The 14,472-nt window shown below is 44.1% G+C and overlaps 1 protein-coding gene across 1 annotated transcript in view; it reads left to right on the top strand.

Moving 5' to 3' along the window:
• The first annotated feature begins 13,194 nt into the window (after positions 1-13,194).
• LOC119160141 (gonadotropin-releasing hormone receptor) overlaps positions 13,195-14,472 on the top strand; it is an 8,750-nt gene continuing 7,472 nt past the window's right edge. The window contains exon 1 of the mRNA XM_037412852.2: positions 13,195-13,372. The gene's annotated coding sequence lies outside the window, so the exon portion shown is untranslated. The remainder of the gene's footprint in view (positions 13,373-14,472) is intronic.

Below are 14,472 nucleotides of genomic sequence, written 5' to 3'. Positions count from 1 at the left end.
TCGCGAACTGCATTGCCTTTACAGTGGTACGCAAACGAGGACTACCATTAAGGGCCAATGTTCGCCTCAGGCATTTTCCCTATCTCGCGTAAGCAGCATAAGCCGCCTGCATTCAGGCTCCTTTTCTTCAAGTCCAACTCTAAACGGTGCGCCACTGTGGCGGAACCAGGGAAATGTTTGGAGGGTTCGAACCCTACCCTATTGCCCTGGAAAAAGCTTTATGCGTGTGCATAACGTCCACACAGGCAGACGATCGTACGAACATACTGACTCCTGCAGTGCAGTAGTGGGTGGCATGCTTATGTAGAGGCACAGTCTACCAAAGAAGTGGAAGCGCTATGCGCCTCTCGAGTGGTCGCCCAAGCGATGTGTCTGGCAAGAGCCCTGCTGCTCTGCACCTACGTCTAACCATAGCCTCCTAGATTTTCCTCGCCTGTCGGATGAGCGCGAAACGCCCGTCATCTATGGCGGCGCTACCTACGTAGGGGTAAGGGTCTTTGTACTTGGCCTTTGAGATCAGCAGTTCTGGGGTTTGTTAATTTCGGAGGCTATGCGTTGTTTTGAAGGGGTTGCCTGTTGAATGAGCGCAAAACGCCTGTCATGTATGGCGGCGTCACTTCCATAGGGCTAATTATAATTAGGTTTACGTCTTTTTAAAACATTTTACGTTATTTCGGTTGCATATAAGCTCCAAAAACGTAAAACCTATTTGAAGACACCCCTACTTAAGTGGCGCCATTACCATAGTTCCGACGACGGCCGCTTTCCAAGTGACTGCCGATAATCTGGCAGGCAAGAGAAGTCTAAGAAGGCTATGGTCCAACAAATCTTAACTGGACCTCTAAAGAACCCAGCTGTTCTCTAGCGCAGTTGAAGAGGGCGCAGCGTGAGTGGTACGCGCACAAGTGCGTGAGAGTCAGATCCTCGAGAGAGGTCGGTTTTGAAAAAACGCAGTGATCGCGTCGTTGAAGTAATTTAACAAAAATCAAGCGTGTAGTGCTTTGAAATTAAGCCCTGACGTCTTTGCATGCTGAGCCGTCGAACATTCAAGCACGAGGGGTGCGAGAGGAACAGGGGGGACATGTAGTACACTGTTCAAACAATACCTTAATTTCTCGAACATGAAAATTTTTTATCTCATTAATGACAGCTTTAGTTCGCGTAATAAACTAAATACTCAGCTAATCAAGCTGAACTCATCATCCCCACTTCGTAATACTTCGCAATGGCGACGCCTCTGGTTGACGAAAACATTCGCTATAATAGCTACAAAACGGTTCTTTGCAATCCCATATCGCAACAAAACATCTTAATGGGTTAGGCTGTCTGCAACAGTATTATCAATCCATTTATCACGCAGTACTCTCCACGCTGGGTTCTTTAGGATGACAAAGTGGCTTTACGGGCAGTGCGTAATTAGGTAGGTTTGAGCAGCTTAAAAGCCTATAGAACTAGTTGAGCGCGCATTATTCTGCGAGATCTTTAAATGCTCAATAAACAACTTTCGCTTTTCGGTTCCTTGTCGGCATGAGAATTCGCTGTTCTAAGTCAACCAATATGAATTTCTTCTTATATATAAAAAACATTTACTGGGGTCATTGGGATAGCTTTAATACGGGCATGGAATGTTCTTAATGAGTCTGCTGAACAGCCACTGTGGTTGTTGTGCATACTGCGCAATAGTTACTGAGCGAGCGAACAAAGCGCAAAGCTTCCGAAGAACGCGCAATAACTCATAACAATTGCTCGGTTTTACGACACTGATTTGGAAATTTTTTCTTGCGTGATTGATTCGCTAGTTTAATCAAGTTTGCATTCATTTAACGAAGCGCTATATTGAGTAGAACGCGCTATGCCATACCTCTCGTATTCGCTGACGCGTACTGGTCTTTTACAATTGCCGCGGGCGCGTTACAGCAGAGAATTGGAATCAATTGCTTACTGTTTACGAGCTCCCCGGAAATGTATAAGCTGGGAGCTCAAAGCGCAGCTTGCGAACAGCTATGGATCAACTAAGGACAAGGAGCTTCCCGGAAGCACCTAAAACCACGGTTTCAAAAACTTTCTTTACCTAACATAAGCGCATAACGTGCAGCATCCGACGTAGTGAGCAATTGTTGCGTCACGAAAGAAAGAAAAAAAAAGTGCGGGAATGAGGAAACTACGGGGATTTCACTCCCGATAGCGACCACGTAAAATAAACGATTTCGCTTCAGCGCGTCGTATCACCTCTTGAAAAACGAGGCATTGTTGGTTGTATAAATTGATTGATTGATTGATACGTGGGGCTTAACGTCCCAAAACCACCATATGATAATGAGAGACGCCGTAGTGCAGGGCTCCGGAACTTTACATGACCTGAGGCTCTTAAACGTGCTCCCAAATCTGAGCACATGGGCCTACAACATTCCCGCCTCCATCGGAAACGCAGCCGCCGCAGTCGGGTTTCGAACCTCCGACCTGCGGGTCAGCAGCCGAGTACCTTAGCCACTAGACCACCGCGGCGGGGCTGTATACGTTCCGCTTGCCAGAAACATTTGTAAACAAGACCAACTCTAACCTACAGCAATTATCTAGGCGTGATGCTTTTCAGTCGAACAACACGATTTACGATGAGCGAGCGGAGCACACGCGACGAAAACTCGATCGATGTCATCCGGTAGGCCTGAACGATAGTTTTCCGTTCGCAGCGAGCAGCTCAGTCTCGCGGGTGGGATTACGTATAGACATTGCGCTTAACGTGTAGAAACGCTTGTTACAAAATGCGTTATTTACGAGACCGCGATTGTTGACGAATCTCTCTCTCTCTCTGTGCGTTCGTTCAGTGCGATCAAAGCAAAGAAAAAAAAAGCGCCAGCCTGCGTGGAAGGAGCAGCACAGTCACAGCGAAAGCTAGCAGAGCGCCCTTACAGAGCATTTTCATAACACTCATTGGGTAACTGCTACAAGTACACTTGCTGGGTACCCACTTATGTATTAATAATAATTTCTGGACAGTAGGCTGGCGCTCGCTATGTTATCTTTCGTCATTCTTCTGAAAAGTGTGGTATTCGCTAAACACTTGCTAGGAATTTTATCCCAAATATTCATGCAGTCGCTGACAACGATGAGGAATTGTGCCTGAAGTGGCTATGCACCACAGTTAATAGGCGATCAAGAACAAGCTTTTGTAATGGGTTGGAGCATCGGACGACCCACTTGCTACACTATTCGCATTGTGTGACTCAAGGTGTTTCCTTTGCTGTTATAAAACGCTTTATTACGCATAACAACGCAATTCCTTTCCCGACATCATGCCTGCCTGAGGTAAGTTTGCGATCAAGTCCCAAGCACCGGTGTGGCTCAGTGGTATAGAATACTGGGTTGGCAAGCAGCGGACCCGGGCTAGAGTTCCACTGTGTCCTTGGAACTAGAATTTTTTTTCTTATTTCGTGTTATGTGGTTACGGACACCGGCGGTGGTGGACAACTACGGCGCCGTGCGTGACCTGAGTTGTGATCTCATAACAGCTTTCTCCGCAAAAAGGAAAAGAAGGCATCATAATGCTCAGATGTGAAGCGTTGTAAATTGAGGCCTAATTAGCGCTACCTACGTCGAACTCCATCTGGCCAGTATAACTACATGCTGAGGTACAAATAACGATAGAAAAAAGAAGCAGAAAATGCTACGCGGACGTTACACGTATGCGTAACACAGAAGTGTAACATAGGTTTCACGAACACACACACATACACACACACACACACACACACACACACACACACACACACACACACACACACACACACACACACACACACACACACACACACACACACACACACACACACACACACACACACACACACACACACACACACACACTGCCCTACATGGCCGCGTTGAGAGGCTGGCCATCTGAGAGATGGCGAAGAATCACGGTGCGATAGCGCAAACACCCAGGCACAAAAGATCGAGACTCGGCGAGTTTACTGTGTATACGTGTGTGCACGCCCGCCTCATGGATGAGATAGTGATCCCAGGAGTACTAAGTGATAAATTCTACGGTGAAGATATCCGAACATGACCTCAGTTGTAAAGTTAAAGGCGTGCCTTAAGGTATCATTATCTGGTCTATATATTTTCAGTTCTAAACCTTGAAAAGGGAACCGATCTCTAAACTTTTATTCTCAGCTATTTCTGGCCGCAGTAGGTTACGGGGAGTGGCCCTTCCTTTTCGGATGCTGGCCCTCTACATCCAGGCACAAGTATCTTCACAGCGGAAGCTTACGCGATACTTGTGGCAGCTAAACATATCGAACAATTACAAATACAAAAAGCAGTAATTTATACAGACTCCCTCAGTGTGGTAACGGCTCTGCACAGTCTTAAAAAACAAAAAAAACCCTGTCCTCGTCTCACTTTACTCTATTTTATGCACACTCTACACACTCAACCAACATGTTGTAGTGTGCTGGGTGCCAGGGCAACGTGATGGCGGATCAGCTTGCTGCATCCGTCCACGAGAGCACCGCCACTACACCCATATCAATTCCGGCCCTTGATCTTAAGCCGTCTCTCAAACGAAGGCTCAGGGCAGAGCAAGTGGAATAGACACATACAAAACAAACTACACGTTATCAAGCCACACCTTGGCCATTGGCCACCAGTATCAAAATCACGTCATACAGAGGTAGCATTAACGAGGCTCAGGATAGGACACACATACACGACACACTCATATCTTTTGTCTGGTGGCGGTCAACCATTGTGTGACAGATGTGGTGAAGCACTAACAGTTCTTCACATTTTAATTCAGTGCAAACAATTGGACACTCTAAGAAAACAACACTTTTCAATACCCTACCGACAACATATACCTTTACACCCTGCAATGTTCGTCGATAGGGAACCGCTTTTTAGTCATAAATCATTGTTAGCGTTTTTAAAAGAAATTCATAGTTTTCATATCATATACCCGGACATTCCGTAGCACGACCTCTCCAGAGAGGTTTTCGCTGCGGTGGCTACACAACAAAGCACTTGCCTCACGGCCCTTGGACGCAAGGGTATGAACGAGCGAGGCACTTGTGCTAATGCCATACAAGTCCACCATCGTTTTTATTATCACCAACTTTTGTCGTCTATTCGCACCACACACACCTGTCACGGCATGGTCATGATTTTATTACTTGTATGTTTTTACCCGCCTTACGGCGAGGAATTTTATGGCCCTTATACAGCCGCTAATCACAATCATTGTCAACATTCCTTGTCCCATGAACTGGCGCTCTTTGGCCATCAAATGGCCCTTGCGCAAAAAACACCATATATCATCATCATAGGTTACGGGGAGTATATGGCCACATAATAACAATGAAAATTCATGTAATATGCATTGCTTTTGGTATAGTCCATCATTTTGAATAAAACGTCTTAACGTTAAAGGCGCGGTATATTGTAACAATCGGGTCCCCATTTGACCAACCACGACATGCATGACCATAGTGCATATTGTCTGCCTGCTGACAACTCATTGGTGCTCCTTGCCTTCGTGCTGTTCTTCGACAGCGCGTGAGATCTCTCAACAGAACAGGTTTTTCGCTGTCACAGGCGCTCGGTGTTGGGTGCCTTCACTTTGTATCCCCGACATGACCGACACCCTGTGATTATCTCGAGACTAGCGAGAACGAGCTTTCGGCATGCTGCACCAGTTTGCACGAGATCAGTAGTATTTGAGAAATGACTATATGTCCTGCACAGTGGCTGTCATCGTTTATTCCGCTGGTGTCGGATAATTAGCGTGAGGGGAAACGTCTTTTCGCCGAGAATGGGCGTCACAAATGCGGGAATGTTTCAAGTGTAGTTGGCGGCCGTCATATATTATGCGACCTGACAAGGCAGATAAAGAGAGAGCACGATTAAGCAAGCGAGAAGTATACAGGGGGGGTTCGTTTGCCTACGACGCGAATTAAACGGCACGCTGAGCGACTTGAGTCGACCGCACGCAGCGTCACAGGAGCTGATGACACTGCATCGCGATAAACATCAGTGACAAATCGATGTAGTACAGCGCAATGGAGTGCTTTTGTAACACAAATAACGTGGTCTGCGTAACTCGTCTCTGTCAGCCAACGAACTGATCGTCGAAATTGAGGTACTCGTTGCAGTACATCGAGTTTTTATCAAAGCGCTGTAAAAGGGTCTGTTCACTCCTTTTACTTTTCAAGTTATACTGTTAACATGTTTGTACATCTGCCACGTATATTAGCTAACCTAATTTTTCACGGCTGCTCTGTTTATGAAGAGCGTTGGTTCGTGACGCTTGAACAGAAATGAAGCAGTGCGCTTTCTTTTTCCTCTTCTTCATCGTATACTTCACTTCCAGATCACTTCCGTGGATTTGACCAACGCTACATACAGGGGTAGAGAAAATAAGTAGAGAGAGAGAGAGAAGATAAAAAGAAGCAGAAACAAAAATTCTTGGCGAAAAAAAAAAAAGGCCCCGTATCTGTATGTTACATTACAAATGTCGTCGAAAGACGATAGTCTTGCGTCTGGAGAGAGTGAACAAAACGTTTATTTGATGTTCTGCGCAAGAAAATCGGTGAATGGTATTCTGGAGGCGCTGCGTTAGAGTGCCTCGAGCGTGCAGCGGAGGCGAACGAGCGCACCAAGTCACGTCACACGTGAGACATGAGCGCTATCTGGCAGTTATCCCGGAAAACTGGGCGCGCGCCGTGCGCGCCCGTCTCCGAGGTGACTGAGTGTAGAACGCAAGGCGACGGGTAGGTGCCACCACCGTGTCGTCTTAGCAAAGCGTTGGAAACGCTTGCCGTTTCGTGCAAGCGTTGCATGGCCAGCGCATCGTTATAAAGGCTACGATCCTTAAAATTACTCATGTATGCCTTTTACACATACATAATATTGACGTGTTGTTACGGTGCCTCAGATATGCGCAATAATTGCTTTTTAATTGACAGTCGCACAAGTGTGAATGCTAAACCTTGAGCAATATTGGTGGGTGCTGCGGGTGGGGTCGTACGTTTGGAGTATCGTTTAGTAACTTTAATGCCGTTTAGAATACCGTTAAATGCGGACAAACAGACAAATGTACAGACAGACAGACCAAAATGTTTGCATTAAAGGTCCCTAAGAAAGACTATTGTTTTTAAAACTTTTGGGGAGGTGGGATGCGTAGCGCGATTTAAAGATGAACGTCTCCACCAGTCGGGTTTGCAGGCACTCCGGCAGAGCATAGCATTGCTTTGCATTGTATAATATAGCAAGGGGGTGAGACAGGAAAGTGAACGGGATGAGAACGAAAAGGGGAGGGAATAGAGCAAAACACAGCGTAGAAATATAAAGAAAGAGCGAAATAAATCGGGAGAAAGTGAGAGGAAGCGAGGGAGATATTATAGAGAGAAAGGAACAAAGGAATGAAATAAAAAAAATATACAAAGAGAGAAAAATGAACAGAATTAAATGCACATAACAGATATATGGTGATAACAAAGAGAAAAAGAAAAAAAGAAAGTGAGAGACAAAAAAGTATAAAAATGAAAGGAAAGCAGGCCATCCCGCTTCGTACTTCCTTCACGCTTGACACCGCTATACGGCAAAGCTGCTTGCTTTTTTGTTTGTTTGTTTTTGTCTCATTTAAAATCAGGGTGCCTACAGTACTGCCAAAGCAAGCAAACTGTTTTCGCAAACAATCGACAGATAAGTTTTACGAGAGGCTCGTGAACGTACGTGATGCTGAAATATCCACTGTTGTAATTATTTGATAATATTTAATTGCAATAAACGAAGCACTTAGCAACAGTCTGGCTCAGAATAATTATTGTTGTGTCTCTAAACAAGAGCTGTTTTTTCACTGCAGATATGTCTGACTAGGCAGAACAAAAACAAAAATGATTTCTCACTGTTAGCTTATACCAGTAGAGAGCCGTTTCGCTGGTCACATTATTAGAGATATTAAACTTCCCAGCGAATGACTCTGAAAAAAATAAAATACGAAATATTGTACGAATAACTAAGCAATAAACATAGAGAGATCAGGATAGCTGGAAACGCAAATTCATAACCTTAACTGCGTTATAAAAAGAAGTGAAATGCAATTGCTCGCCATGTTTATGGCAGCGAGAATGAAAGGTTAAGTTAAGGACGTGAAGAATGGTTTGCGAAATCAGTTTGTAGGCTGTTTTACGGCGCCCGCTATTTACCGCGTAATAGTCTGAATGGTTAAGGGTATGTTAGCTAAAAATATTTATTCGAGAAGAAAGAAAAAAAAAAGGTAAGTTTAACCACAAACACAAGGCCCAAAATGTGCCGCAGAAAACATTTCAACAAAATAAACCATCGACAAGGTCAAATGCGAGGCAATAACTGAGGACAAAAAGTACAGCTTCTTTGTTTTTTACTGAATACCTTAAAACTAAAGACGTTAAAAAAAGTATGTGTGGGAATACACCTCCTTTTTCTTTTTATCAATAGCTTCACCGCGCTGTTGATTAGACGTTTGGTTTTTTTTATTCGGGAATCGTCATTTATAACTTTTCTATTATTTCGGGCCCTTGCATGAGCAGCACATATCAATCTCCCCTACCCCTTCCCCCTCTCTTCCTTATCTCTTCTTCTTTAATGTCTGCGGACCTATCATTTGGATGCCATAAAAAAACACTCTCTTGTTTCCGAATTCTCGAACGCATAACGCACATTTAGGACCAGCAGCAGCACTAAAGTGTTTTCCAGCGGTCCGAAACGATTTACGTGTCTGCTGTGTGCTTCCGAGAGACAAAAAGTGCATTATTTCAGAGCCCTGGCCTGGTGCAGGCGACGGGAAAGAGTTTGCATAGCTACTTGCAAGCAGGTACGAATATCTTAGTAGAACGGCCATAATGCTTACTTTTATTTCACTACTTTCTAGTGCCCTAATAATGCATATGTCAGTGAAAAAAAAAAGAAAGCAGAAAAACCGTGAATGTACCTTCAACAGCTTGTTATTGCAAACGTGCACATATTCATTAGGTTGTGTGATGTACGCATTTTGTGAAGCCAATGGTATGAATTCAGATGCGTTCTTTTATGTTACTTCACTTTTGATTAGACGATCATTTCACCTTTTATTCATTATGTTTGCAGAAGCATCAGAAAAGAAATTTACCTGCCAGGGCTGCTGTACTGACAGTATGCATGTCCGCACAGCTTAGCATTATGCGATCAACCAACGTGGTATATTGAGATGATGAAATCTATACAGGTCGGAGACTCAACAACAACAACAACAACAACAACAACAACAACAACAACAACAACAACAACAACAACAACAACAACAACAACAACAACAACAACAACAACAACAACAACAACAACAACAACAACAACAACAACAACAACAACAGCAACAACAACAACAACAACAACAACAACAACAACAACAACAACAACAACAACAACAAAAACAACAACAACAACAACAAAAACAACAACAACAACAACAACAACAACAATGACGACGACGACAACGAGCGATGCTGCCCAGAAGGCAGGTTATACTTTGGGGCGTCAACCACAGACCTATGTGGGATACGAAAGTGCTGCTGAATCTAACGAATACAAAGTTTTCCATATGAATAACCAAATAGGTATAATCGTTGAATAATCGTTGAACATGCACACATTTTTCTGCTCCATGCAGGCAGAACGGTTCATCAATTTCTTAAGACAGACGACAGAAGATGAATACTAAATGACGAAGCACTCTCATATGCCAATGCTTTTTCGTACTATAGATGCTCGGTTAGCTGTAAGATGGGTGCTTGGTTTTCACAATATCGTGAGGACGATCACTGCAGTGCACTTGGCTGAACAGCCAAGTTAGGAAGAACAGTGCAACGTGTCCCCGCTTTCCCTTCCCTTCTTGTGACCTTTGTTCACGTTGCGGCATGACCGCCATCATGACTGAACCATTCCAACTCGCCCAAATCACACCCTTGTTATTTCACGACGCACCACTCTTCACGGATGTGAAAACTACAATTTCCAACTTTAGCGTTCGGCAGAGAAGGTAGATCAGGAAGGGCCAAACGCTAGTAACAATGAGTCGGCAGTTTTTCTAGGAGACAAGCGAGGGGGATAAGATAGATTAGATAGTCTTGAAAGTACCGGGTACATTGCTTCAGCTATAAGAAGCGTTGATTGATCGACCGATCAATGGACTGATTTATCATGTCTGCTACTCAAAAAGAACACAGTGAAGCCACGTCGTTATCGAATATCTAGACTATTTCTCGTTTACCTGCGGTTCATTAACGTTCATCGAATTGTGAGCACTAAGGAATATTTATATTGCGCCTGCACAGGAAAAAGGACATGTCTAAAGCCGAGTTGCAGTCTACGTACCGACGCATACGAAAGGAAGTGTAAAAATGTAACTAAATTTGCATGCATATTTACTATTCCAAATGGCACTTTCAATCAATCAATCAATCAATCAATCAATCAATCAATCAATCAATCAATCAATCAATCAATCAATCAATCAATCAATCAATCAATCAATCAATCAATTAAACAATCAATCAATTAATCAATCAATCAAAGCTGTACTGGTTTTTCAAAATCAAACAAATAATGCAGGAGAATATATCATCATCATCATCAGCCTGACTACGCCCACTGCAGGGAAAAAGCCTCTCCCATGATCCGCCAATCAAACCGTTCTTGTGCTTCATGCTGCCACGTTATACTTGCGAACTTTTTAATCTCATCGGCCCACCTAACTTGTCTCCCCTTCACCCGCTTGCTTTCTCTGGGAATCCAGTGAGTCACCCTTAATGACCCGCGGTGATCCTGCCTACGCGCCACGTGCCCTGCCCACGTCCATTTATTCTTCTTGATTTCAACTATGATAACCTGATACCCAGTTTGTTTCCTGATCCAATCTGCGCTCTTCTTGTCCATAAAGGTTACGCCTATCATTTTCCTTTCCATCACTCGCTGCGTCGCACGAGCATGTATAAGGGAGAGTAACATAATTACCCTGGAGGCATTTTTCACCAACGAAGACAAGAAAATTATATATCTTGGCTTTTGTTCGTTGAAACTATTCGTTACAGAAAACGAAGCATCAGCACTTCATGTTTAATTCCAAGTTGGGGCCGAGAAAGCGTAATGCTTGTACGTCCTCAGGGAAGAGCTATGTTCGAAATGACCAGCAATCTATAGAACTATAAAGTTCTGGTCTATAAATAGCTATAGAGTATAAAAATCTACAGAGCTATAGAGGTACGCATAGCAGCTGTGTTGATTAGGCTATTTCATGTTGTTAGTAGATGCACGTAAGCTGATGCTGCCGACTCGCAGAGGCGTCAGCTGCTTCGACGTGCTATGAAATGAGAGCTGCACTCAGTGAAACTACAAGACGAAACAGAGAGGGCATGCGGATAAGCGCTTCATTTAGTTTTAAAAATGATAGTCTTTCTTGGGGGCCTTCGGCGCAAGAATTTTTGTCTGTTCGTCTGCCCTTAACGGTTTCTAAACGGCACCAAACGATTCTCGAAACGGCCGACCCCATCCACAGTGCCCACCAATATTGCTCAAAGTTTAGCGTTCATACTTGAGCAATTGTCAATTAACAAGCAATTATTGTGCATGTCTGAGGCACCATAACAACACGTCAGTATTATGTATGTGTATTTTCTTACTAGAAAAGGCATACATAAGTAATTCTAAGGACCGTAGCGTTTATCACGCTGCGCTGATCATGCAACGCTTGCACGAAAATGCAAGTATTTCCGACGCTTTGCTAAGACAATACGGTGGTGGCACCTGTATCATCTACCACCACCATCGTAAGTGTAGAACGCAAGGCGACGGGTATACCCCGTCGCCTTGCGTTCTACACCTTATCACCTCCGAGACGGGCGTGCACGCCGCGCGCTTCGTTTTCCAAGATAACTGCCAGATGGCACTCATGTCTCACGTGTGACGTGACTTGATGCGCTCGTTCGCCTCCGCTGCACGCTCGAGGCACTTTAACGCAGTGCCTCCAGAATACCATTCACAAATTTTCTTACCCAAAACATCAAATAAACGTTTTGTTCACTCTCTCCAGACGCAAGACTATCGTCTTTCGACGACATTTGCAGTGTAACATGGAGATACGGTGCCAATTTTTTTCTCTTATTTTTAGATATGTGAGATTTTACGTGCCAAATTAAGATGTTATTATGAGCGACGCCGCCGTCGACGGTTCCGGAAATTTCAGTCGTCGGGTGTACTTTAACGCGCACTGAAATCGCACATCACATGGGCCCGTGGCATTTCGCCCCCTTCGAAATGCGACCTCCGCGGACGGAATCAAACCAGCGACCCATATGGCCATCAGGCGATCAACGTTACCCGCCACACCACTGAGGTGGTACGGACAAACGATGGGTTCTCTCTGTTTCTATGCCTTTAGTTTCGCGTTGTGATTTTCATTTTGAAGTGGGCTAAAAGCGCAAAGAAAACTATGACAAAAAACTCACTCATTTGCACATATACCGGCACATGTGTGTTTGTGTGCTGTGTGTGCGTGTTTGTGTGTGTGTTTCTCTTTGCTTTTATCTTTTGTATGCGATTTTAACCCTGTTCAAAATGGGATGCCAACGTTCCCAAACCACCGAATCAGTGGATTTCGGTATGGGGAATCTGATGAGCCCAACACGTCGTACTTCTGAAAAAAAAAAGAAAATTTTTGGAGAGGAATATGAGATTCAAATATAACGTAGTGAGTAGCTTGTACTACCACGAGGCGAGACACAAGCGCATAACCTCGTTGATGGTAATCCCGCGCGTGGGAGTTCCCTTTTCGCTGTAATGAGGTAGGTGTCATGCCTGTCAACATGGTAGTTGTCAGCCTGTTTTCTTCCCATCAACTTCTTCTTTCCAACTCGCACAGGACTACGCAGCTTCTCCTGTCAGCGGCAACGGTTGTGCGGCGACAGAGCTGCGAAAACGGGGTGGTGGTATTGATAAGAAGAAGAATAAGGCACTTCATTTCTGCAGTCCGGTAGGGAGCACGGCGCAGCGACTGCGAAAAAGGGCCGAGAGGCAGCAGAGGGCGCATCTTGAGGGAGACAAAAGATGTCGAGGCAGTGAGGCGATCTTCGTGCGCATGCGCGGATGAGGGAAAGAGGGCGCGGGATCGCCGCCCAGACGCGGCACTTTTTCGAGTGTTGCTCGACGGTGAATGCAGCTGCGTGCGGATGTTGTTTGCGGTAGCACGCAATCCTCTTGAAGTGGGAGCAAGAACACGGCTATTTCCTTAGCATCTGCGTGTCACCGATCGGTGAATACATATCGAACATCTCCGGCCACCAAATCGATCGCTGGCAGCCCTGAGGTAAGTTAACAATGCTTTTTACCTTTTCAATATGCGCTCAAGGTAGAAGGTTTTCTCCCGTCTACTTTTGTGGGTATTTATGTAAGTACGTGCAAGTCATTGAAATACACCCAACAGTAGAGTGCGGGCGCTGTGCGGAGGTAGTAGGCTGGGCTCCCACCGTTGGCTAAAGCACATGCAATTTCGAAGATCTTATTTTTATTTTTCAGCTAAATACAGCAAATATCGTTCATTGTGCTTCGATTGACACTTAATTTCCTGTTTGCATGAAGTAGTTGCGTAGTTGCGGCATATATATATATATATATATATATATATATATATATATATATATATATATATATATATATATATATATATATATATATATATATATATATATATATATATATATATATATATATATATATATATATAAACTTTACATTTTTTTGCCCATTTGAAGAGGTCGAGTACACCAGGAGTGGCTCACAGCTAATAGTTGTGAATTTCGAGATATTCGCACAGAAATGCTGGGTCGTACCTCACTTTATTTTTGAAGAAAAGTAGATGAGTTTTTCTCATACAGTGGTGTCGCCTGCCAAAACTTGATTGTAGATAAACACGCCAAGTTTCATATTGGGGGACATGGAGCTCCCCTCTGTAACGTGCTAAGACCTGCCGCCGCTTTTTTTTTTACAGGGAATTTTTCGAGTGGCTTTATGTTATGAGCACTTTACTGCAGCGTCAGCGAAGTAAGTCCTTTTATTAGGGAATTGTGCTCCTATGAAATGAAGAAAATAAGACGCCTCTATGCGAAACAGCAACACTTTTTTTCTCTGGATTTCGGAGAAAGCCCGAGTGTTGGAATGTCGGAGTTGTCAATCACGAGGCAATTCACCTTTGAGGTGTTGCCGCCTCAGCTATAATCTGTCCCGTCAACTGCAACGCAATGTTGACATTTCAGGCCATATTCAACCACATGAACTTTCTGCAGAGCAAAATGCTAAGCAACGAAAAGACTGCATAAAAGTGCCTGTACAGTCAGCACGGTAAAATTTTCTAAAGCTACTGAATTGATTTGAAGGTTCATGAAGGTGAGAAATTCGAAACGTGGTGAG

This window comes from Rhipicephalus microplus, chromosome 1, assembly GCF_043290135.1.
Source record: "Rhipicephalus microplus isolate Deutch F79 chromosome 1, USDA_Rmic, whole genome shotgun sequence".
NCBI classification, from domain to species: Eukaryota; Metazoa; Arthropoda; class Arachnida; order Ixodida; family Ixodidae; genus Rhipicephalus; species Rhipicephalus microplus.
The sequence above is the reverse complement of the archived record's forward strand: the minus strand, read 5'-3'. Positions and strand labels throughout refer to the sequence as shown.